The sequence below is a fragment of the Lissotriton vulgaris genome, chromosome 6 (genome assembly GCF_964263255.1).
Source record: "Lissotriton vulgaris chromosome 6, aLisVul1.2, whole genome shotgun sequence".
Classification (NCBI taxonomy): Eukaryota; Metazoa; Chordata; class Amphibia; order Caudata; family Salamandridae; genus Lissotriton; species Lissotriton vulgaris.
The window spans coordinates 1,746,212,909-1,746,238,243 of NC_141694.1; the positions used below are offsets into that span (position 1 = coordinate 1,746,212,909).

Consider the following 25,335-nt stretch of genomic DNA (forward strand, 5'->3'; position numbering starts at 1 on the left):
AACTATGAGGAGTTGCTCTGCTCTCATTGGTCAGCAGTGACCTGGTGCTTGACCCAGAGAATTTCAAATGCGTTTCTGAGAGGGGCAGAGCCCTCCAAGATCTTCTGCTTGAAACTTACTGAAGCAAGAAGTGCCCTGCTGATTTGGGCGTGGAAGGAACTCTAAGGTCTGACCTCTGAAGACTGCACAGTCTGAAACTACAGCCGTGTGGATTACCTTGCTGCCAAAGGACGAAGAGTGGAATCCCTGCAAGCTACAGGTTAACAGAGCTCACATGGACAGCCCCACAAAAAATTCAAAGCCTGGTGTACCAGTGGATTTGTAAGGGTTTTGTACAAGTGGATTGCAGAATTGAAGTTTCACACTTTCAAGGACCCTCTAGGAGATTCCAGAACCTTGGATTGTGTGTTGGATACTTTGGGACCTGCAAACAGAACTCCAGGAAGTTGTTCTAACTGGACCCCGCTTGCTGAAGAAGGCGGCCCACCACAGTGGTGAGAAAATTCTTCAGAACAACTTATAAAGGTGTGTCCCTGACAGAGAAAACGAAATGACTAAAAGGGGCCCTGTTGGTTTCTAAGCACTAGTAAGTGACTAATCTTAAAACATTCATATCTCTGGTTCCCTCCAGTGGATTTGTTTTCGTTTTGATGTCATTTAAAAGATAAAAATATTACCTATTTTTATAAATTGGCGTTGGATTTTTATTTTGTGTTGTGTCTTGATTATTTACTGAAATGCTGTTTTTAAATGCTTTACAGTTCCTGTCTTTGAAGTTAAGCCTGTCTGCTCGCAGCCATGTTACCAAGGGTTGAGCAAAGGAATAATTTTCTAAGACCTATGCTGAGTCCTATCATGTGTTAGTGGCCTTATTGCCAGTGGCAGACCTACATTTGCCCCTGCCAATAACCCACTTTCCAACACCCAGACACTACTGTCAGTCATTACAGTAGTGTCAGTGTCACCAAATAAATTATAAAGGCCACCGCAACTTGCCACCATTTCCGTAAGCGCAAATGCGACCCCGTTTGAGGTTCAAGCGCACCGGGTCACCGAGGTCAGAGGGGAAATACTCCAATGAGCTCTCTCAGCTCAGGGATCCAGCCGACGAGCCGCCCTCCCCTTCGTAGACGTACATGTGTGCAGCAGTGCAGGCAATCGAACGGAGGCACTCAAGGCCCGTATTGTGGTACGTAGGCACAGGCTTTGAATTTCTATGGACTCCCAGCGAGAAGAGAAGTGCGTGCCCCTCCCCCCTCCGGTAAATGTCCGACGACTGATGGTACACAGAACAAGAACCCTGGGGATTATAAAAGGACCCTTTCCTGAGACTGCAGAGCCTTGATATGCCCATGTGCCCCCTTACCAAAGAGGACAGGGGTGCTATCCGGAACCAGATCCGAAAAACCCAGCACCCTACTGTTTGGGGACCCCGTGATGGTAGCAGGGCCCTTCCCTTTAGGTGTTTACCCCGTCCTTAGAAATGTGGGTTACTGTGTTGAGTCTGAACCTGGAAACAATGTTGAGTCATGAGACACACCTGGGATGTATTGATCTTAGTCCCAGGTAGCTCGTGTCCTGCCCACTTGTAGAAGCGAGCTCTGGATAACTGTGTGCAGCCTTGTGTGTGAGCCTATGCACAAGGGACGTGTCTGGAATCTTCGTGTGGGAGACTGTGTCCGTCTACTGAGGTGCCCCCCACCACCCTCACCATCTTCCCTACCTGTAGATTCTCCACTTCTTTACGCGACTAGATAATCATATTTTCTCAACGTTCCCTTATTTTGAGTCACCGCATGTGTTTTTACTGCATTATTGGGTATGCCTTTAATAAGAGCACGCGGTCATGGCTGGACCAACGCTGTCCTTTCTGAGACCAGGGTGTGATAGCTTAGAAGAGCACTGCAGGCTACTTGTAGAGATTTTGATTAGAATTCACGAGAATATGGCTAGTTGTTTAATTTTCATGATGTGTTGATATAGTTGTCACAATATTCCATTTCTTCTAGTAATTAGGAATCGGTGAGTGACACAGTGGATCAGTTATGGGATGGATGGTATGAAAGGCAATGTAGATTCGAGGTGGAAACTAATGCGGATATTTATATTTACTCAGGTGATAATGGTGGATGTTACATGCTCCGGCATGGGACTATAACTGTCGGTGCAGGTGGGCAGTGGTCACTGGTGGTAATATTCGAGACGTGATAGACTTGTTAAAATCACACGGTGACCTTTCACATTCTCCCTACAGGAGAGACATAGGAGTACCGCTTTTCTGGACAGGTATTTTATGGATTTCTCCTACAAAATATAATGTAGATCACAAAATACCCCTGCAGGAGGGCAAGAAAACCAGAAAAAGATTCAGAGGTCACGATAACCCCATAACATGTACCCAGCATACTTCTTCCCTGGCAGTGGTTGACTAGAAGCACTTCCAAATGAAAGCATACCGTTACCCCTCCTGGTCCGAGCAAAACGAATAAGAACAGGGACATCTTAAGGATTTTGGGGGCCTGGGGCCGAACGTATTTTGGGGCCCCTGTTCAGAACAGCTTCGCATTTATGACCCAATCTCAATCAATCAATCAATCACGAGTTTGTTAAAGCGCAACTACTCACCCGTAAGGGTCTCAAGGCGCTAGGGGTAGGAGGGGGATTGGGGGGAGGGTGCAGGTTCCATTCCAACAAGGAGGGGGTCTATCGAAGAGCCAGGTTTTGAGGTTTCTTGCGAAGATGGGGAGCGATGTTGTCTGTCTGAGGTGAAGCGGAAGGGCGTTCCATACTTTGGCCGCGAGGAAGGAGAAGGAGCGGCCTCCTGATCTGGTCTTTCTGGTGCGGAGGACCTCGGCGTAGGAGAGCTGGGCTGATTGTAGGGTCCTGTGGGGTGCGTGGAATTTGAGCCGGCTGGTCAGGTATGCTGGCCCGGTGCCGTGGAGGGCCTTGTGTGCTTGGGTGAGCATCTTAAAGGTGATTCTCGCCTCGACGGGGAGCCAGTGGAGTGTGCGCAGGTGCTGGGAGATGTGGCAGTGTTTTGGCAGGTTGAGGACCAGTCTTGCGGCGGCGTTCTGGATGTTCTGTAGCTTGCAGATGAGGTTTTTGTTTATTCCGGCGTAGAGTGCGTTGCCGTAGTCGAGTCTGCTGGTGACCAGGGCGTGAGTGACTGTCTTTCGGTGTTCGAGGGGGATCCATTTGAAGGTCTTACGAAGGAGGCAGAGGGTGTGGAAGCAGGAAGATGAGACAGAGTTGATCTGGTGGTTCATTTTGAGCTCGGAGTCCAGGATGATTCCCAGGTTGCATGCGTGGTCTGTGGGGGTTGGCGGGTTTCCGAGGGTGGTGGGCCACCAGGTGTCGCTCCAGGCATCGGGGTGTGGGCCCATGATGAGTACCTCTGTTTTGTTGGTGTTTAGTTGTAGGCAGCTGTTTTTCATCCATTTGGCGACGGCTTCCATGCCTTCTCGAAAGTTGCGTCTGGCGGTGTTGGGCTCGTTGTATAGGGAGAGGATGAGCTGGGTGTCGTCTGCGTATGACACGATGTTGAGTCTGTAGGTTCTGACGATGGGGGCAAGTGGAGCCATGTAGACGTTGAAGAGCGTCGGGCTGAGGGAGGAGCCCTGGGGGACTCCGCAGGTGATAAGTGTGGGGTCTGAGAGGGAAGGGGGGAGTCTGACCCATTGAGTCCTGCCGGAGAGGAAGGAGCAGATCCAGTCGAGGGCCTTGTCATGGATTCCTGCGTCGTAGAGTCTGCGTATTAGGGTGCGGTGGGCGACTGTGTTGAATGCCTCTGATAGGTCTAGGAGGATGAGGGCTACTGTTACTCCTTTGTCCAGTAGGGTGCGGATGTTGTCTGTTGCGGCGAAGAGGGCGGTTTCCGTACTGTGGTTTTTTCTGAAGCCGGATTGGGAGGAGTCGAGGATGTTGTGTTCTTCAATGAATGTGGCGAGTTGGCTGTTGATGGCTTTCTCGATGACTTTCGCTGGGAAAGGGAGCAGGGAGATGGGGCTGTAGTTTTTGAGGTCGGTGGGGTCCGCTGAGGGTTTCTTCAGGAGGGGGTTGACCTCGGCGTGTTTCCAGTCGTCGGGGAACGAGGCGGTCGCCAGGGAGCGGTTGATGGTGTGGCAGAGCATGCGTGCGATGGTGTCAGCGGCTCTGTTGAAGATGTGGTGGGGGCAGGGGTCCGTGGGGGCCCCTGAGTGGATTGACTTCATTTTCCTCAGTGTGTCTTTGGTGGTGAGGGCTGTCCAGTCATCAATCGCTGGTTTCCAGGTGTCGGGGTGGTTGGTGAGGGTTCAGTGTGTTGGTTGTCTTCGTCGAAGTTGTCGTAGATGCTCTTGATTTTGTGGTGGAAAAAGGTGCTGAGTTTGTCGCAGAGGTCTTGTGAGGGAGGGATGTCGGTAGATGCTGAAGAGTTCCTTGCTGTTGTGTGCGTGGGTGGAGATTCTGTCTTCAATCGCTTTTTTCCTCGTTTCTCTGATGAGTTGATGGTGAGCGTTGGTTCTCAGCATTTCATGCCTTCTTTGCACAGGCACACTTGTCTATATTCTAAAGCCCTTAAATCGTATATTCAGGGATAGAGAGGTTAGTGTTGGGCACGCAGCACCTCCACTCCAACCTTTTCTTTCACCTGCAGTGGAGCTGAGAGTGGTGTCATAACTTAAACCCTGCCAATTCCACCCCGCTGTTTGCCGTCCTTTTTTATCCACCAACACCGACCCTCCTCATGCCCCCACCCGCTACCTGCTATGGGCGGCAATCTGAGGGATGTCCCCGAGCCCCAGTATCTCTAGCTACGCCCAGGCAGAAACCACCACACTAGTCATGGTACTCAGTAGACAATTTACAGAAAGGGAATATCCCACACATTTCATTTGAAGAGCAGACAAAGCGGCCTGCAACAATAACCAAGAAGACCTTTTAAAAGATCACAATCGACAAAACAATGAACAATTAATCTGTGTGAGCTCCTTCAGAAGTTTTTCCACAATTGTTCAAAAATCAATTTGAAAGAATTGGAAGACACTGAACATGGGTTGTATTGACTTAGGGCCAGATGTACTAACGTGTTTTGCGTGCGCAAATGGGTTTTAGACCCGTTTGCGACAGCAAAAACATGTGGCCATTTACTAATCCTATTTTGCGAGTCGCAAATCAGTTTGCTACTCGCAAAACAGGATTAGCGACTTGCTATTAGGAAGGGGCATTCCAAGGGCATCCCTTCCTAATAGCGACCCCTGAAGCAATGTATGGCTGTTTTGACACCTAAATTGCGGTCGCAGTTTACCACCCTTCACAGAAGGGTGGTAAACCACTTGTAAACAGGAAGGGGTCCCAAGAGTACTCCTTCCCCTTTGTAGTGGCTCTGAAAATATTTTTTAAGGGTAGGCAGTGGTCCCAGGGACCACTGCCTGCCCTTAAAAAATCAAACTGAAAAGTTTTTTTATTTTTTAAATGATGCCCGTTTGGCTTTAAGGAAAACGGCTCCATTAAAAAAAAAAAAAAACTGCTTTATTTAAAAGCAGTCCCAGACATGGTGGTCTTCTGACCCCAGCAGGCCACCATCCCTGGGAGTGCCAGCCATTCTCAAATATAGGTCGCAAATTGTGACAGCCTCATTAATATATATATGAGGCATGCAATTTGCGACCCCATTGGAAATTGCAAACAGTGTCTCAGACACTGTTGTGCATCCCAATTTGCGATTCGCAAATGTGACGCAATTTGCTACTCGTAAATTGGTGGGTCATACATCTGGCCCATGTTTTTCTTTTCAATGAAGCCCCAATCTGAAGGATCAGCTCATAAACAGGAGACTGTTATGAAAGAAATCTAACAATTATACGTTGTGGTCTCTGCTTAAAGTGATCGGTCACTTTCCTTGTGGATCTTGTTCAGTGTGCAAGTTCACTAAGCAGATAACAGAGGTGGAGCTGGGTCTTAACACTCCATGGAAACTTAAACAATACAGCAATTGCAATAGTAGGGGCCTGACATACATGATGATGTATCTCTGTGGATTGTGTTATATTGTCCTGACTACACGAAAGATTAAGATCAGAATCTCTGAGCATCAGTATAATTAGATGCAAATGCAACAACTCTAACTCACCCGCCATTTTCTTGAGATGGGCCACAGTGATTGTAACATTTTCGGGTAGTGATCGACAAACCAGGTGGATCTCCACAGGGACAGTGGAACAAGGCTTTCTACATAACTTGGAACAACAATGGGTGTATAGACTTAAAACCCATATAAGTGTTCTCTGGAACACTTTGGTGTGATCCCTGTGATTTGGAACTGCTCTGAGATATAAACAAATTATGTATGAACTTTTTTTCAGGCATCTATTTGAGTCTCCTCTGCTTGTTGCTTTTGAATGCTGAAGAGTCTTTAACACTTTAGATTTTGAGCTTTACAAAGCACATTAGTCATTGCCATTAGAGGATAGCCAGTGGCAGTGAACAGTTTTTTTTTCTGTTTATGCTTTTCTTGCTCTGTCTGTTTCTTTAGCAATATAGTCATGACCGTCCAAAAATAAAGAACTCTACTCCCTGTGTGCTTGAGGGGAATACAAGATTACCTTAATTTTGGTTTTATCTTACAGCATGGTGTTTTTTTCTCTCCATAACTTTGAAAGAGGTCTTGAGAGAGACTTGGACTCCCTTTCTCTTCTCTTCTTTTCTTTTCTTTTCTTACCTTTTCTTTTCGTGAGTTGAGTTATACATCGCATAATGCACTCAATGATTCTATCCATAGTTAGGGACCATCCTGCCAGACGCAGTCATACCTTAGTGATATCCTACGGTGTCTGCGGAGTGCAGGTTTTATATGGAGACGTGTGGGGCATTTTTTTCTCCTCGACTTGGACAGGACAACACTTGCAACGGTGGACTGTGCTAAGGTACATGTTGGGCCATCTGCCTGGGTCCATTTAAAAGTAGCTTATGTGACGGTAGTAGTTTGTTATTTCTTCCCTTATTTTTATACATTGCTAAAATAATTCAGTATACATTAACTTGGCTGCTCTCTTGTAGGGGCTGTCCCACTCATAGCGGGCTTGACGAGCTCTTGATGGTGTGGCTTCTAGTGTACATTCATTAGATTTTTTGAGCCTGGAAGTATTGTATTTTGTTCCAATGCCCTATATCATCCGGTATTATGTACAGAGCAACTGCGTTGTTTTGAAGCAATTGTCGGGGGCTAGTGTTTGATTTTGCATAGGTTTTTGCGGTTTTAAGGCAGTGTATACCTTCACATTAGCCTGATTGTTTTTCAAATTACGATTTGCAGCCCTGACCTTTTGAAATGAAATTAATTCGTACTTGTATAGCGCACTTATACCCTGAGGCGTCTTGGCGCTGTACGCATACCGCTGTGGAACCCTTCCTGGCTTTTCCCTGTGAAATGCCCACTCCTGGGCACCCCCAAGGTGAAGCCAGGCATCCCAGCGCTGTTGGGGCCGTTGTGGAGATTAAGCAAGCTATTGCCCAGAGTTGCAGAGTGGGACCCATGATTAGAATAGGCACCGAGGCGAGAACTATCAGGTCCGAGGAAATTGAGCCCAAGACCCGCCGAGGAGGAAATTGAACCCTGGTCCCGGGCCAGATCTCTGCATCAGGGTCTGCCGCTCTAACCATTGAGCCACACTTCCGTCCGTATTTGGTGAGTTGAGGCTAGTAAACCTTATAATTGCTGGTAAACAGTAGTGGTATGTGCAGAGCCACTTTTGGGTGTCTCTTGTAATCCATGAGGTTAATTGTACACCTTTGTGGGATTACTGGTGGCACTTGCAGACTTATAAATGCAGTTGTATGAAAAAATACTGATAAATGCAGCCGTACTTACTATTATTGTGCTCTGTCAGGATAGTGCACCAATGGTTTTTATAGTCTCCTGATTGTTTTCACAGATGTTGACAACAAAGGCAAAAACCTTACTTATTATGGCTCAGCATTTGTACTAATTTACCTTTGTATATTTTTTGCATTTTTCATCCGCAGAGTGATATGTTCTACATATGTGGTCCTGAGGAATGGCAGACACCTCGTAGAAGGGTTAATATTAGTGATAGAAATATGTTAACTTTAGTATCACGTTTGGGGTAAAGCATTTTCACCCATTTGTTTTTGATACGCTCTCTGAGGACCTGCATTAAAATTGGGTTTAAGCCCACTAAGACACATTTTTAATCATTATTTCACCTCTCCTTTCTTTCATTACACTCTGCCCACCCGCACAATAACATTTAGCTCAAATTGTAGTAACCTCTGATATAGTGTGCATAATGGCTCCTCTTCAGTCGGTCTGGAAGAGTTGTAGCCCCCACCTCTACCACATGTGCCAGTGGTAACAGGAGGAACCAGATGATGAAGCATGCCACTGAAGAGTGGGTGAGGGTTTTATCCTTAATGCATTTCACTCCAAGAGACTGTTGTGTGGGAAACACAACTTTGGAGTTTTTGACCTAGATAGAACCCCCATGGCCCTTTTTATGTGTCTTGTATAATTTGAGATTGCCATTAGTTGGGTCATGAAATGCTCCACCTTGGCCCTTTATGCGTTTCATTCATTTAAAACTCAACCTTACCCAATAAACTTTCTGATTTAACAAGCCCTTGATTATAAACGCTGCTTAAGGTTACCAGAAAGGGAGGGAGGGAGGGAGTGAAGGTCCTAATTGAGATGAGGATAACAAATCTGAGTAATAAAGATGGCTGGTAAGTTATCCAGACATGACCCTCTCATCTGCTCCCTCATCCCATTCCTTACTTCACGGGGATATGCCTGCATCACAGTTGGCAAAGGATCATTCCACACATCCTCAGAAAACAAAGAAAAGTATGAGCGCAGCAAAACAGAATCATAACTTTTATTGTCACACCCAAGTGAGCATTCAGAAATAACACAATGTTAAAAATCAGAGGCCCAATTCACAAACTATATTTTTGTGGTATATAAAGTAGTACTACAATAGGACTACTAATACAATTCCCAAACCTATAAGTAAAAATCCTCGTCTCCTATATTTTCTATGGGGAAGTCCTCGTGCATGTAATTCTACTGAGGGGCCGATTTTGATTTTGGCCAGAAGGGCTCTGAACCATGTTTGGAGCCCTTCAGACCGAATCGGTCATTGCCGGCCGGATTCGTTCCCGATCGAGCCATTCCAATGGGCTCGGTCAGGAAGGAATTCGCCCCGGATTTCCAGATTGCGGACGACAGCCTGTGCGCAGTCCGGAAATCCTCCAGTACTCCCCCGGTCGCCTCTGTGCAACCGAGGGAGTGCCATGGCAGCTTTTCACTGCCTTTTCGTGTTGGTCTGTCTGGCACGAAAAGGCAGTCGGAAGCTGTCTCTGGAGGCGCCCAGCAGGGCCCCCACGGGTGTGAGGCCGCCAGATGGCGGCAGGGGTCACCTATGGTGCCCCTCCGTTGAAACCTGCACCCGGTGGCAGGCACCTTGGGGTGCCGGCCACAGGGTGCAGGGATGAACTGCACCCCTCCTTTCAGCAATGCAAGCACGCTTTACGACCCGAAAGCATGCTTGCATTGTCAGGTATACGAATGCGACCGAACCCTGTTCGGTCGCATCGTACTACCAGGGCTGTAACCAACGACAGCAGGTCGGTTGGTTACAGCTCCTGCCCGATTTCGGACAGACTTAGGTCCGTCCAACATCGGAATAGGCCTCTAAGTAGTAAGTGTGGGACGGACCGGGTAAGTGGCTGGAAACTACTAAATGGGAAGGTATTTGAAAGAAGTAAGGAGGGGTTTTGAAATGGTTATGAAGGGGTTTATGGTGGAATAGAAACCCAACCACAAAAGATCAAACTCATTACTACTCTGCACTTCTAAAGTTGCTACAACCAAAATGACCCAAACAGTAGTAAATTACTCTAATTAATTCAGACCTGGAGTAAGCCTAGCACTTCACATGGCTAGCGACTGATACTACAACACCCTCCCATTAAACTAGAACTCCTAAGGAAATACATTTACAATTAATTCCTTTTATTTTTGACTTATTTAATATACATGTTTAATTTAATGTTAAAAATTATATATAAATACAAATAAATATTGTTTTTTTTGTTTTGTGATAAAAAATTCTAATAACCTTATTTAAAAATAAATGTAACTTACTTTTTTTAAATAAATTAATTTAGACTCCTATTGCACACTTTGTAAACTTTTTGTAACATTTAAAATATAAACAATAAACAGAAGCATTTTATTTTACGTGGCTACTGTAATAAAACTTTAAAAACATTTTATATATTTAAATTGTTTAAATATTCAATTAAAAATTAAGTTACTAGTGCAATATCATTTGCTCTACAATTAAAACAAATTAAGACAATTTAGTTTACATTAATATTGAATATCAAGATATTTAATGTTCTAAATGTTTAAAACCCTTTTTAACAATTCCGTATGATTTACTATGCAGATAGCTCCACCATGCTGGTGAAGATCTACAAGTGAAAAGTTTCTGATAGTAACTTTACACTCATAAATTTTGGCCCACTCCCTCCTGCAGTAAGTGGAGACTTGTGTGTCTACACTTTGTAGTAAATATACTCTCAGAAAAGGTAGCTAGCCAAAAGTAGTAAACTTACTGCAAAGCGTAAGAATACATTTACATGTGAAGATTTACTCCTGTGTAAATTAACTGTTGAATAGGCCTAAGAACGCCTTTCATCCAAACACTGCTTTGGAGAGAACCTTAGTACACAATTCAAATTCCTGAGCCTCATTAACCTCATAAGTGCTGCGCCCAGTCCAACGGCCGACGGCACCACTACCTCGGGAGTGCTGTCATCGGCCGTTGGACGTTCCAGCTGCACCTGCGCAATGGAACGTTCAGCACTGGAGCTGGACGTTCCATAGCAGCTAAGGTGCTAAGTCTATAGTGGGAGACAAAGGTAGAGGGAGAAGTCCAAGTAGCAGCCTTACATATGTCCACTATTGAAACTCCCTCCTATTTGCCCAGGAGTCTGCCATATCTCTAATAGAATGAGCATGCACTGATCCCAAAAGGTCCTTTCCAGATTCAAGCAAAGCAGAATGTAGATTCGGAAGATTGATCATCCCTTTTGGCAAGCCCAAAGTTAACCAGCGGTCACATTGCCTAAAATGAGTTATCCTTTGTAGATACATTTGTAATACTCTTGCAACACCTAAAAGAGTCTCAATATGAAGAAGAAAAAATAATCTAGAGCAGAAAGAATAATTTCCTGATCCAAATGGAAAATAGAATTGATGTTAAGTAAACTATTTGGGACTACTATGCAAACCTATCATTAAAAATCTTCATATTGGGATGTCGCCAAAGCAAAGCCCCTAATTCACCAATTTGTCTTGCAGTGGTAATAGCCATTAAGAAAAAAAAACATACAAGTGAAGACCATCTTTGAAGCCTCCTCCAAAGGCTCAGCTGTTGGCCTTCTAGAGAATAAAATACCAAGAAGTAAGTTCCAGGGGAGCAAATAAGCCCCTATGTCTAGGCCTTAGTAATTCAAAACCCTTAAAGAATTCGGGAACCAGGTGTTCTACAGACACAAAAATCACACAAGGAGGATCTAAAAGCTTTAATTGTTAACCACAGGAGCCTTAGGGTGGAGAAAGAGAGATTTATATCACATCCACCCTGCACATATTGCAATGTTTTTCGGACCACAATTTATTGAATAGAAATCCAGTGAGGCCACATGTAAAGTATTTATGCAGTACTCAAACAGTACGACAGTCAAAACACAACACAAGTAAAATCCATGCAATTCATTTCAATTCATTTTTTTTTGTAAATAAAATGACATCAAAATGACCAAAAGCCAACCAGACTTATGAATTTGTAAAATATGAAGTTCAGAATAGCACCAGAAAGCGTTAAGGGTCAACCACTGTTATCTGGTTATGCTAGACTGGGACAAGGGTATGGTTTAAGGCTGACGGCGGTGGAACATAAGTTCGATACAAGCAACAGGTTTGGCAGGTTTGGCATATTTAGAAGTTTCACCTTCGTATTCAGTCTCTGGTATGAAAGTCAGTAACTATCAGCGGGGTAGGGCAGCATGTTGTGGCCAAAGAGGACCTTATGTTGTCGGCTAAAAGTTGAACAAGGTCTACCTGAAGCCGTTGACTTTTGGAAGGAAAGCTCTGAGTGGGAAAATTTTTAATTTCGCACCCGGAGAAGTTCCCTTGTTGGCTGCATGCTTTTGGCACCTTCACCCGGTAAAGATTTCTACCTTCAGACTTAGGGGCTGATACAGAGTTGAGCAGATGGGTTACTCCATCAGAAATTCAACCTATATCATATCTGCCATATTATATGTGCCATCGGATATAATGCATTGTAATACATTTGACGGGATATCCATCACATTTGTAACAGAGTAACCTATCCACTGAACTCTAAATTAGGCCCTAAATCACTGATCTGGAGCTCTGATTCTTCCAGTGCTATAAGGCCAGGCTGTAGCCGAGGCGGCTACATAAGGCCTGCAGAATTGGATTTGCTTCTGAGGAGAAGAATATTCTGGGAGCAACCTGAATCTTTGGCTCTGCATCAACACACCTTTGTCAGATCAGGTTGATACTGGACGTTATAGGCGTACACTTTGACACCAGCCAGGGGTCCAGGAAACTTGGGAACATCAATTGAGAGTCTAGTCTCAATCCTGCTGGAGCAAGCAGCACTGTCAAAGGCAGGTCTACCTGAAACTGGTCAGCAGGGAATGCAGGAATGGCCTCTTTAAACTTATTGTGTCCCTGTAGCCTACGTAGGAGGTTACCTTTATGGCTCTTGGAGCTCACTTCTTTGTCCTGGGTACAAGAAGGAGAGCAGGTCCAATCTGCAATGATCTTCTCAGGTGACAGGAGGCAGGTCAAGTCCTCTTCTGGTCTTCCACAGGTTCAATAGTGATCTAGTGAGGGTACTGTGGGTGTCAAGATTTTGCTCAGTGCTGGACAGTAGGTGAGGGAAACTCCTGGCCACTCCATAACCAATGGGATAAAGGTTCCCAAGGGTGACCCTATCAACTTATGCAGCACTTCCTATGGTTTTATTGTCATCAATCCCATAGTGCCCCTCTCTGCCCAAAACCAACATGGCAGAAACTTACTTACCCTGTGCAGAGCTCCTGTACCCGTTGTAGAGTTTCGGCCATGGAAATGACCAACCCCTTCCCTGTGGTCACTCAAACCCGGTTCTGCAGGCAGCTCCTCTCCCACTGGGCCTGGTGCCTGACTGACTAATTGTACAAAGGAAGGTCCATGTGTTAGCTACATGCGCCTATGACAGGATACACTGTTTCCAAGTTAATTAAGTTCCTGTGCACCGACCAGATAGATTTCCTTCCAGAGAAACAAAACACTCCAAAACACCCAAGGCCTTTGTCACAGCTCTGGCAGCACGTTCACACCTCCTCAGGGAGCTATACAGCCCTGGGGTGACAGTTGCAAGCTCATGCAAATGGCCATGAAGAGGCTTTAGGAAGGCAAGAGGTAACTTTTCTAAAGTTCCTGTTTCAAAATACATATTACAATTCCGACTTTAGCAATTAATTGGGTTTGCAAAACATATTTTAACATGTAAAAACAAGAGATCTATAGCTAATTCTTAAGAGGAGAAAGTCAATATTACATTTAATATTGTGCCCCAGTCCTTTCCTATCGAACAACTAACCCTGCTACAGTGAAAGTAGCTTTTGGGTCTTTTCAGTGTATAGACATGCTCAACATGAACCTTTTACATGCCCTACCCTTACACAGATTTATGGGCATGTAATGCCAACTTAGGGGTGACTGATTAATATTTAAAAGGAGGGCTAATGCCTATCAAAAGAGGGTGTTTCAACCTGCAGAGCCAGGCTACTGGTGGCAGGTCTGCAGTTATGCTTACATTACCACTGTAGTAGATGTCACAATGAGTGCTGTAGTTCTCTTGTAACGGTTAACTTGCAGGCCCTGGGTGCACTGTGGTACTATATGCTAGGGACTTATAGGTAAGTTAAATATGCCATAATTTTGAAAGGGAGAGAACCATCTTGTTGCAGCAATTATTGTGTTAATGCTCAATTACAATTGAATTGCTAAGGTTGTGCTGCAGGTAAACATATCTGAACAGTCGCTATTTTTGTGCAAAAAACAAGTTAATAAAAAAATGAAACAATAGCTAGAGTGGGGTCACTGTCAGAGAAGGATTGTGTGGGAACTGTGGATTAGCAGCTGGATTGAGAGTGAAGACAGATAATTGCCTTGTTTGTTTTGAACGGTTGGAGTGGAGTGTGCATGTATTTCTGTGTATTTGTTTCAATGTTTCTGTGTGCATGTGCACACATATGTGACTATGTGTTGTGTATGTGACTGGCATCATGTCACTCATTGAAAAACATTGTTTTTCCCAGGATGACATTGTTAGTTTCAGGGAACAAAAAATAGGTTTTATTTATATTCTAAATTCTACATTTTATTTTGCTTGAAGGTATATTTATGTTCAAAGTACATAGATGTGGACTTAACACTAGTAAATCTGTGTTTCCATATATGCAAGCAGCTCCATGATGTTGTATCAGTCAATGTTTTGGATATGATATTTTGCAATGATGACATTTTGTTCCTCAGTATTGTGACCTTCATATGGGTAATCATTACCAGTAATCATGCATGGTGTGGTCACTATTTTTAAGTCAAGCCTAAGCAGCAGCGCATGCGCTGCTCTGCGAGGCCTGCTGTTTTCAAGTATGGAGTTGAAGCTCCGCCCACTCTCCACATATATTTTTCATTGGCTTGTGTCATTCTCCTTTGTAAATGCTGGCTTCTGATTCATTAATAGGCTTGTTAGTCCCTCCTTATTACGGCCTTGTCTTCATTTGTAACCTCCCATGAGGACTGGCCCCTTTACTTTTGTTGTTACATGGTATGTCTTATTTAGTCTGTAAGCACTATTTTCTTTAATGAGTTTCTCCTACTGCAGGCACGACATGCTTTCCTGCAACATTCAGTGTGCCATGCGCTCTTTCACTTTCCAAGCAGCCTGAAATAATGGCTGCCGCTTCTTTGAAACGAAATAGATCTCACATTTACAAGAGTTTCAGCTATTCGCACTGTAAATGACAAGCCTTTTATTTATCTGTCATTTACAATGCTAATAGCTTAAACGCTCGCATATGCGAGATCTATTGCATTGCAAATGCTTGTTATTGTATCTGATGTAGGCACTACTGCATCAGTGTTTAAAGATATAGTAGCTCAGGGCTCATTTTATTGGTCAGAAGTAGCTCTCGGTATTGGAAAGGCTGGAGACCTCTGTTGTAAATAAACTCACAGCATCACAAAGGTATTATTTTTTCGAGTGTTTGTCATTAGGAAACAGAGCGCTTCTCCCTTATCTCTCTTCTTAGCTCCTGTGCTGTCTGACGGTGTGCCTCAGATTGCCATCTTTCTTTCCCCCCATAAAAGCCTTTAAGACAATCACTAGAGTGTTCCTTCATCTGCAGAGATTTAGATTGATCTCGTTCACTTCGGTTTGTCTTTTCTTGTCACTTCCTTCTAAATTGCAGCTTATTGGATTTCTTGCTCATTGCTGATGCTTTTAAAATTGCTTTCCTGCTGGCTGTGCACAACTAGACAACACACTGTTCCTTAGTGCAATAAAACAGCCAGCACTGCACTGCTGCAAAGCCTCCTTCAGTATTCCTTTCAGCCCTGCCCACTGCCGCATGCACAGAAACCTATTTTTTATCTATTTATATATGGGCCACTTTGGAACTTAATGTATTTGTGCTCGGCTACCCTGCATTCATTTTAAAACAAGGAATCCGTCTGCCAATTGTATTTAAAAAGGTAAAGGTACAGGTGAAATTTGATCTATTGGGATTTCAGCAAAGGCACCTAACCATGCCCCTCAATGCAGTTTTAGGTTTAAAGTATTTTATTGAAGCAGGGTGGGATAGGACACAGAGGGGTAAAAAACAGGTGACCCACAAGATCCGCGCTCCAGTGCGCACCATACAGCCAATACAACAATGCAGTCACAATTTGTGAGAGGCTCCGTCCAATTCGGGATCATAGCTGCAGCACCTGTGGGTACGGACAAACGACGGGGGGAGGGGGGGGGGGGGGGGGGGGAAAGGGGGGGGGGGGAGGGGAGGGGAGGAATGAGGAGAGGAAAGGGAGGAGAAACAACCCCGCTCCAAAAAACCCTACCCAACCAAACTTAACCCCAAACAACCCTACCCCGACCCACCCCCTGTACTGTGCCAGCATCTACAGTCTCCGCCATTGTGAACTCCCAATGAATCCCTACTATGCAACACCGACCCCACCCACTCAGGCAGGCGGGTCCGGCGGCGGCGTCAGCCTCAACAACCGCAGATATCTAGGGCAGGTAATCTCTCGGAACTCAGAACATAACAGGCTGTGAAAGGGCTCCCACAATTCCTCAAAGGTATCAGTATCCCCCAGGGCCACCAAGGACATCTTTTCCATTCCAAGAACGTGCCACAGTCTGTGCAGCCAACCAACTACCGAGGGAAGTGTTGTGGTGCGCCAGTGTATGAGAATATTCTGCACCGCTGACCCCAGCGCAATTGCAATCTGTCTACCCCTCTTGGACCTAAGGGGATACATCAACCCATTCGGCAACCCCAACAGGACATAGGCCGGGAACCTAGGCAGTTCTATCCCAAAGCATTTATCAACTTCGCTCAGGACCTCTTCCCAGTACGGGGCCAGCAGGGGGCAATCCCACAGTATGTGTGTCAGTGTACCAGTGTCGCCACAGTTGCGCCAGCACGTCCCTGGTATCGCCCTATCCATCTCATGCAATTTCTCCGGAGTGCGGTACCAGTAGGTCGAGATTTTAGTAAAGGTCTCCGTAAGACCCGTGTGGTAGGCCGAGTGGCGCGCGCGGTAAGAGATGTGGTCCCATTCTTTATGACTCAGCTCGCGCCCAAGCTCTCGCTCCCATCGTTCCCGACCCGGGCTATGAATGAGAAATGAGGGGGGCTGCAGCATTCTATACAGGTCCGAGATCAGTTTGGCGTCCGACGTGCGAGTTATCAACCAACGCTCATACTCCGTGATTTCCCTGTGCGCCGTGTCGCGTACTTGAGGTTGGAATGCCCAATGGCGCGCCTGCATGTATCGCATGCGTTCCGTCTCCGGGAGGCCATAATCCCTCTGCAAATCCTGGAAGGAGACAACTCCCTCGGGGGAGTACAAGTGGTACAGAGTGCAGCAGCGGGCCACCCGCCAGCGTTCATAGGCTCCCTGTTCCAGCCCCGGGCCGAAATCCGGGTTGCCAATGAGCGGCGTGAAGGGAGAGGGGAAGGTAGTCAACTCGCATCTAGCCGCCACCGAGTCCCACGTCTGGAGCGGGACCCGCGTCACCAAGGACGCGTAAAGATTGGGGGGCCGATGGGCTCGCCTCAAGAATGGGACCTCCTGCAGAGTCCGACCCGCCACCGCCTGATCTTGGAACAACCAATGTTTATCCGATTCCCACCGGCTCCACTCCACGAGGTACCGGAGCTGGGCGGCCTGAAAGTACTTCCGCAGATCCGGTATTCCCAGCCCTCCGGATTCCGGTGAGAGCATAGCGATGCTCCTCTTGATCCTTGGCCTACGGCCCTGCCACACGAAACGTGCAATGGCAGTCTGAGTTTCCGCGAGCCACCCCGCAGGAGGGTGGAGCGGTAATGCTCTGAAGAGGTAAAGCACCTGAGGCAGAAGGGTCATCTTCACCGCGGATACCCTACCCAGTAGCGACAGCGTGCCTTTATCCCACCGGCCCAGTTCCTCCTTGATTTTAGTGCCCAGAGCTGCATAATTGGCCTTAACCATCTCCGGGAGGGAGGGCGCCAACAGGATCCCCAAATACGGGATCTGGTCCTTGGACCAGCTCAGAGGGTAAAGCCTCTGCAGTTCCACTCTAGTGGCAGCAGAAAGCGAGATGTCTAGGGCGGCCGACTTACCCAGGTTCACCTTAAAGCCCGCCATATCAGCGAATAAGTTCAGTTCCTCCACACAGGCCGGTAGCGATCTCCGCGGGTCATCCAGTGTCAGTATGACATCATCCGCGTACAGGCTAATCGCGTGGCGAAACCCTCCCATCTGGACACCAATAATGTCCGGGTTCTGCCGAACCCTCTGGGCAAATGGTTCCATGTACAAGGCAAAGAGCAAAGGGGAGAGCGGGCACCCCTGTCTCGTGCCCCGTTCGATGGGGAAGGGTCGAGAGCTGCCGCCGTTCACCCGGACCACCGCAGATGGAAACCGGTAGCAGTTAAAAATCAGGTGACGAAACTTCTCCCCTATCCCAAATTTGCTCAGGACTTTTTCAAGATAGGGCCAGTGCACCCTGTCAAAAGCTTTCTCCGCGTCAATGGACAGGAGCATCCTCTCTCCAGGGACCCTAGAAGCCTTCTCGAGAATGTGCGTCACCCTCTTAGTATTATCTACCGTTTGCCTACCGGGCACGAAGCCCGCTTGGTCCGAGTCAACCATGCCGGGGAGATGCGACGCCAGGCGTGCCGCTAAGATACTGGTGAACACCTTCAAATCGGCGTTCAGCAGCGAAATGGGACGGTAAGACCCACAGGCGGTCCTGTCCTTGCCCGGCTTAGGGATCACTGAGACCGTGGCCTGGAGAAATTCAGAGGGGATGGCTCCCGGTTCTGCGAAGGAGTTAAAAAGGCGAGTCAACAGAGGCGCCAGCTCCTGACAGAAGGTTTTGTAAAACAGCGGGATGAAGCCATCCGGACCCGGGGCCTTGCCCAGTTTGAGCCGGGATATCGCCGTGACCACCTCCTCAATGCGTATGTCGCGCTCCAAATACTGAGCCTGCTCCTGAGTCAGCGACGGAAGCGGAACCGAGTCCAGGTAGTTCCCCTCAGCCTGGGCCGAAGGGGGCTCCCCGGAGTAGAGGTCCGCATAAAAGCCGCGGAAGACATCCGCTATGTGGTCATCGGCCGTGACTCTACCGCCAGCCGGGTCCAGCAATTCCTTCACTCGGTGCTGTTGGTGCTGCACCCTGAGTTTATTAGCCAGGAGCCGCCCACATCGATCGCCCCCTGTGTAATATTTGTGCTTCAGGCGGAGCACTGCGTACTCCGCCCGATCCGTGTCTAGGGCCGCCAGGAGCTTCCGTGCCGCCTTCAGCTGCCTCCACACCCTGGGGGCCCCTGTCCTGTGGTGAACCTGTTCCAGCTCCCTCACCTGCTGGGTGAGCTCATCTCTCTTAAGCTGCCGGTCCCTATTCTCGGCAGCGGAAATCGCGATGAATTCGCCCCGGAGCACGGCCTTCAGGGCCGCCCACTGCGTTGCACGGGAGGTGTCCCCATTGTCGTTCACAGTCTGAAAAGCCAAAATGGCCGCCCTGATCTGATCCACCACCGACCGCCTATGCAAAAGCGTATCTCGGAGCCTCCAGACCCCCCTCGGTCGAACCACCGGCGGAAGAGTGAAAGTGCCCTCAACTGGGGCGTGATCAGAAAGAGAAAGGACCCCCATGTCCGCACTCGAAGCCAAGAGAAGCAGCGGGCCCGACACTAGGAGGTGGTCTAAGCGCGCATAAGATCTGTGGGCGTGTGAGAAATAAGAGTATGCGCGGGTGGTGGGGTGGAGGCCTCGCCACATGTCATGCAGATCGAGCTCCGCAAGTCGAGTACGAATCGAGCCCGAGAGCTCACCCAACTGCAGGCGCCGCTGCACAGACCTATCCAGAGCCGCGTCAAAAACCAGATTCAAGTCACCCCCCAACACTATGTGCCTATCAGAGGTGAATGCAACATCGTCCAAGGCCCTGTGTAAGAATTGGTCCTGATGATCATTGGGGCAATAAATGGAGCCTACAGTCAGTGCTAAGCCCCCCACCTTGATTCTATATACCAGGAGTCTTCCCTTCTGTTCCGCTACCTTGCCCACAACCTCGCCCCTGAACCTCCTAGAGAACAAAATGGCCACCCCTGCCGTCTTAGAAGTGCTTGAGGAAAAGAGCTGAGTGGGGAACTTGGGGGTTCGCATCCGCGTGCAGTCCTTAGCCAGTAAGTGGGTCTCCTGCAACAGGCAGATATCCGCCTGTGAGTTTTCCAACAGGGATAACACTGCCCGCCGCTTAACCGGGTTATTCAGCCCCTTCACATTGAGAGTAAGCACCTTAAGAGCCATCTAAGAAGGAGGTCCGGAAGCACATATCAGTAGGCGAAGCCTGGTCAGCAAACACAGAAGGCACCCTTCGAGACCCCAAAACAGAGCAACGTTGAATCAACCATTGGCACAGTACAGTCCCCAAACCCCAACATCCCACAACCCAAAACCCCCTCCCCGCCCCAACCCCAACAAAACCACACCACCCCCCGCATCTGACCCCCCGACTAGGCCCCAGAATCGAAACAGCTGCCCGCCTGCCCCATCCCCTTCCCTCGCTTCTCGAACTTTTCACAAAAACCATTGTCCCAGTCCGGCCCAAACGGGCAAGGCCGTGGAAAGTCAACCTAGTGGACGTCCAGCCACCACCTTCTGCACTCGCCCTTCCTCCCATGCCACCCCCCGAAACCCCGCACCTGCAATAAGAATGTGCTAGAGTAGACTCCCCCCGGAGTAAGTTCAGGCCGTCAAGGCCACTTCGCCATTCGCCGCAACTCTGGAGGCCTCCTGGATGGCAGCCGCCATTTCAGCCCGGATTGCAGGCGAGCCCGGGCGCTCCGCCGGGGGAGAGGTCCCCCCCTCTGCTCGTTGCCAGCCGTTACGATTGCTACGTCTCCGTCGCGGGGCCGGGGTATCCATGTCCGTTGCAGTGAGGCCCAGCACCTCGCAAACATCGTGAAGGGACCGAAGTTGATGTAAGACCCCATTCCACCTGAAGATCAGTCGGAAGGGGTGCCCCCAGGAGTACTGCGTTTCATGCTCCCGGAGGAAGTCCGTAGCGATCTTGAAAGATTTCCTTTTCTGTAACGTGACTGTGGATAAGTCCTGAAACAGTGTCACAGGATGGTCCCGGAATCGAAAAGGCTGCTGCCCTCGCGCCTCACGGAGGATCCGCTCCTTCAAAGGAAAGTTCGGGAGGAATGCCAAAATGTCCGGTGCGGGCGCCGTTGCCCTGCGGGGGCGACCCACCCGGTGCGCCCGGTCAATGCGAATCCGAAAGTCCTCCGGCTCTCCCAGGATCGCTCGGAAGAGTGCCACCAGATACGCCGTCACGTCTTCCCCCTCTTCACCAGACGGCACTCCGCGGACCCGAATGTTGTTCCGCCTGGACCGGTTTTCAAGGTCCTCGGCGTGGGCCTGTAGCTCGATCTGTTGCTCCCGGAGCCGTAGGACCTCCTGCTGCAGATGGGTGATCTCCTCATCCCTGGAGTGGCCCGCTTCCTCCACCGTGTTCACCCGGTCCCCCAGGGAGTCCATCTCTCTCCTCACTTCGCGGACCTCCCCGGCCACTTCGTTCTTGAGTGCTTGGAAGTCTTCCCTCAGGGAGCTAAACAGGGACTCGAGAAAGGATCTCGTCACCGGGGGTTCTCCTCCTTCTGCCCCCCTGGCTGGAGCCGGTGAGGTCACGGCCGGTTGGGCACCCCCGCTGCGCAGGGCGCTCCGACCTAGCATCTCCGGCAAGGTCCGGTCGCCTCTTCGCTGTCCCCTGGCATTCGACATCATAGAGCTAGAACAAACACTGAGGCTCGCTGAACAGCAGAGAAAGTGGCTATGTGCCAGCCGGGAGTGGTCGCAGTGAGCGCCAGGAGGGATGAGCTGCCCGGCCGGGTCCCACAAAATGGCCGCTCAGTAGTGTCGTGGGGACAACGCCCAAGATGGAGACCCTTTGTCTGTCTCCGACCCTCGAACCAGAAATCCGGCCAGGGGGTTAAGTCACAATGCAACAGCCACCGGTGTCCGCCGCTTCAGGGAGAAAGCAACCTCGGTAGACTCGGTCCCCAGATCCGCACAGATAACCAGCCGAGGCGACCTCCTCCGGCAGGCCCCGTCGAGCCACGGGCTGGCGTAGCAAGGTGGCACCGACTCCGCCTCCGCTCTGCGCCTCCGCTCCGCTCCGCTCCGCTCCGTACAGCTGCTGCTGGACAGCTCCAAGCCTCGTGCGGAGCCGCCGTCGAATCCCACTCCAACAGCCCACGCACCACCACGGGCTTCACACCTCGGGGGCCGATCGCCCCATCTCGCTCCGAGGGTCGGGAGACTCGCGGCTTCCAGCTCCCCTTAGAGTCGTGCAGCGGGGTCCGATCCGGGCTACACCGGCCAAAATCTCGTCCCCGACGGCGCTAACCAGGCTCAGCAGGCTCTCCACACCTCCACCGCAAGCACCAGGCTCGGTGGCCGCGTGATCCGGGGGGGAATCAGCGGCTTCAAGCGGTGCAGAAATTCAGGGGTCCGGGAGCCCTCGGCAAGTGCGACCGCTCAGCCCGCCATCTTGGCCACGCCCCTCCTCAATGCAGTTTTAGACACTTTACTAAAGTGGTGTCCAACATAGGTCCAGGAAGTGCAGATTCATGCTTTTATTGCTAACCAAATAGATTTCCCCTTCCGTTGTGGGGGCACATGTAGCGCCCCTACGCACCTCCATGCACGGTGTGCCGTGCATCAAATGGTGCATGTTACACGGTGCATTGCTGGTCAGGAAGTGCTCATTTACAAGGCGGCGTGTGCTGCGGCGCTTTCTCTTGGCAACAGCGTAAGCCGCCGTGTAACAGAGCACTTTCGACCGTCAGCCCGGGGGTCGTACCCTAATGCAGCGGTCAAACCAGTGGCTGCATGTGGGGAGGTCACCTGACCGCCATGATAGGGGTCGGCGGTCCGACCGACAGCTATCAAAATAAGGCTCTAAGGATGAAAAAGACACAGGAAAAAATAAAGATTGGTCACTCCAAATCATTCATTATCCAAGTGTCCCTGTGATGCCCATATGTCCTGTGGCGTCCAACAAGATTATTATCCTGTTGGACCCCTTTCGTGGAACTCTTTTTGGCTTTAAGCATACGTACATAGCTAAAAAGGGCAGTGGTTACGCTGCCAGATACTCCCAAAAGAAGAATACATAAATACATAATGGGTGGATAGGCATGCACTACTGTATGATTATATGTCATACCGAGTACTTCACAGGTCTTTAAAAAGACCATTCACTTGTTAACAAGGCTTTGTTGTTTGTTTCACCCCTTATTAGAGCTTACAGCCTGATTTATCAATCATATTTGCGCTCGCAAAGGGCCAGATTCTGAGAATCTGGCCCTTTGCGAGTGCAATTTTTGCATTTAGGATTCATCATGCATGTCATATAATCCCGAAGAAAAAGCCACCTATAAGGAAATGATCAGGAACTATAAACTGGCCATAAAAACCTTGCAAGCTGCCTACTACAACCTTAAAATACCTACGGCGAAATCTAAACCTAAAGAAATTTACCGTATAGTTAACTCCCTGATCAAACCCCCGCCACCGGTCACAGATAATAGAAACTCACCATCCAAGTGCAACGATCTGGTGGAATTCTTCTTTCAAAAAGTCAATAAAATGTATCTTTCTTTTCCCAACCCGCCCACCGACTCACCTGTCCAAAGCCCGCACTCGGCCTCAAACCCGACCAAGCGGCTGGAGTCCATTCCCCTGATAACATTGGAGACCTTAGAGAAACTGGCACGACAAATAAAAACCGGCTCCCCTTGCGACCCTGCTCCCCCAGGCTCCTTGAGCCTGGCCAGCAAAACTATCTTTCCCACTCTCTTGGATCTACTGAACTCCTCCATAATAAGCAGGACAGTTCCCACGACATGGAAGCACGCTATGGTGCGGGCTCTACTGAAAAAACCTTCCCTTGACCCGACCAACCCCAGTAATTATCGCCCGATCTAGCTACTCCCATGGGCGTCAAAAATTTTGGAGAAACACGTTAATACCATCTTGACAACGTTCTTCGAGGAAAACCGCCTCCTCGACTCCTCCCAAACGGGCTTTCGCACCAAACATGGGAAAGAGACCGCCCTACTGGCTGTAACTGAGGAGGCAAGACGGATCCTGGATCGAGGAGGGTCAGTGGCAGTGATCCTCCTCGATCTAAGTGCCGCATTTGATACGGTACACCACAAAATCCTGCTAACCTGCCTTGCCGACTTAGGAGTAACCGGAGATGCCCTGACATGGTTCGAATCTTTTTTATCAGACAGAACCTTTCAGGTCTTCGACGGCACATCCCGCTCATCCAGTCGTCCTCTGGGATGCGGAGTCCCCCAGGGCTCCTCTTTAAGCCCTACGCTCTTTAATGCATACATAAGGCCACTGGCTGGGATTGTTCGTCAATATCATCTCCTATGCGGACGACACCCAGCTGGTGGTTTCCCTTGCACAGAAGAGCAGCCTCCAGTCACCACCAGACCTAGCGGCCTGCCTGGAAGACGTAAAGAGCTGGATGATGAGCTCATGCCTAAAGCTCAATGACGACAAAACTGAGCTCATGCTCCTGGGCCCAGCCTCCCCTGCCACCATTGAGCTGATCTGGCCATCAAGCATGGGAGTGGCCCCACCCCCCAGAGACAACATCAAAAGCCTAGGCGTCTGGCTCGATAAATCTCTGAGCCTTAATACACAGGCCACCAAGATATCAGCCACTTGTTTTGGCCTCCTTAGGGTGATCAAAAAAGTCCTTCCCCTCCTCCGCTTCGAGGCCAAACAAATAATCATACAGGGCCTCATCCAATCTCGTCTGGATTTTAGCAATGCCCTCTACCTGGGAGCACCAGACTACACCCTACAAAAGCTTCAACGCACCCAGAACTGTGCTGCCAGGGCGCTGCTGGGAATCCCTCGGAGGACCTCAATAAAAACCGGCCTAAAGACCTTACACTGGTTACCTGTTAGGGACAGAGTAAAATTCAAAGCGCTCTGCATTGCCCAGCAGACATTCTGGGAAACGGGCCCAGACATCAACCGCTCCCTGATTTCTCCCTAAAGGCCCAATAAGACCCTCCGCTCCTCAGCGGCATTTCTAGCCAAGATTCCCAGAATCTGTAGAGCCAGAGCAGGAGGACGCTCCTTTTCATATAATGTCTCCAAACTTTGGAACACCCTCCCTCTGTAGCTGAGAAACAACCCCAACCTGACCAGCTTCCGCAAACAGCTAAAAACCTTCCTGTTTAATGCTTAACAAAGTAACCTTATGAGGGCTTTCTCTGTTTTTAGCGCCTGGACGCCTCAGGGCAGCTGCAGCGCTCTACAAATCACATTTTCATTTAATTTCATTTCATTTCATCATCCCAAATGCAAAATTCGCTATTTAGAAACTCGCAAATTTGCGAGGAATAGCATTTAAGGAATCTCTATTAGAGATTCCTTAA

The 25,335-nt window shown here is 48.8% G+C and overlaps 1 protein-coding gene across 3 annotated transcripts in view; it reads left to right on the forward strand.

Annotated features, from left to right (window-relative positions):
* The window catches only part of GALNT14 (polypeptide N-acetylgalactosaminyltransferase 14), a 1,224,485-nt gene that overhangs the window by 98,000 nt on the left and 1,101,150 nt on the right, over positions 1–25,335 (forward strand). The window lies entirely within an intron of this gene.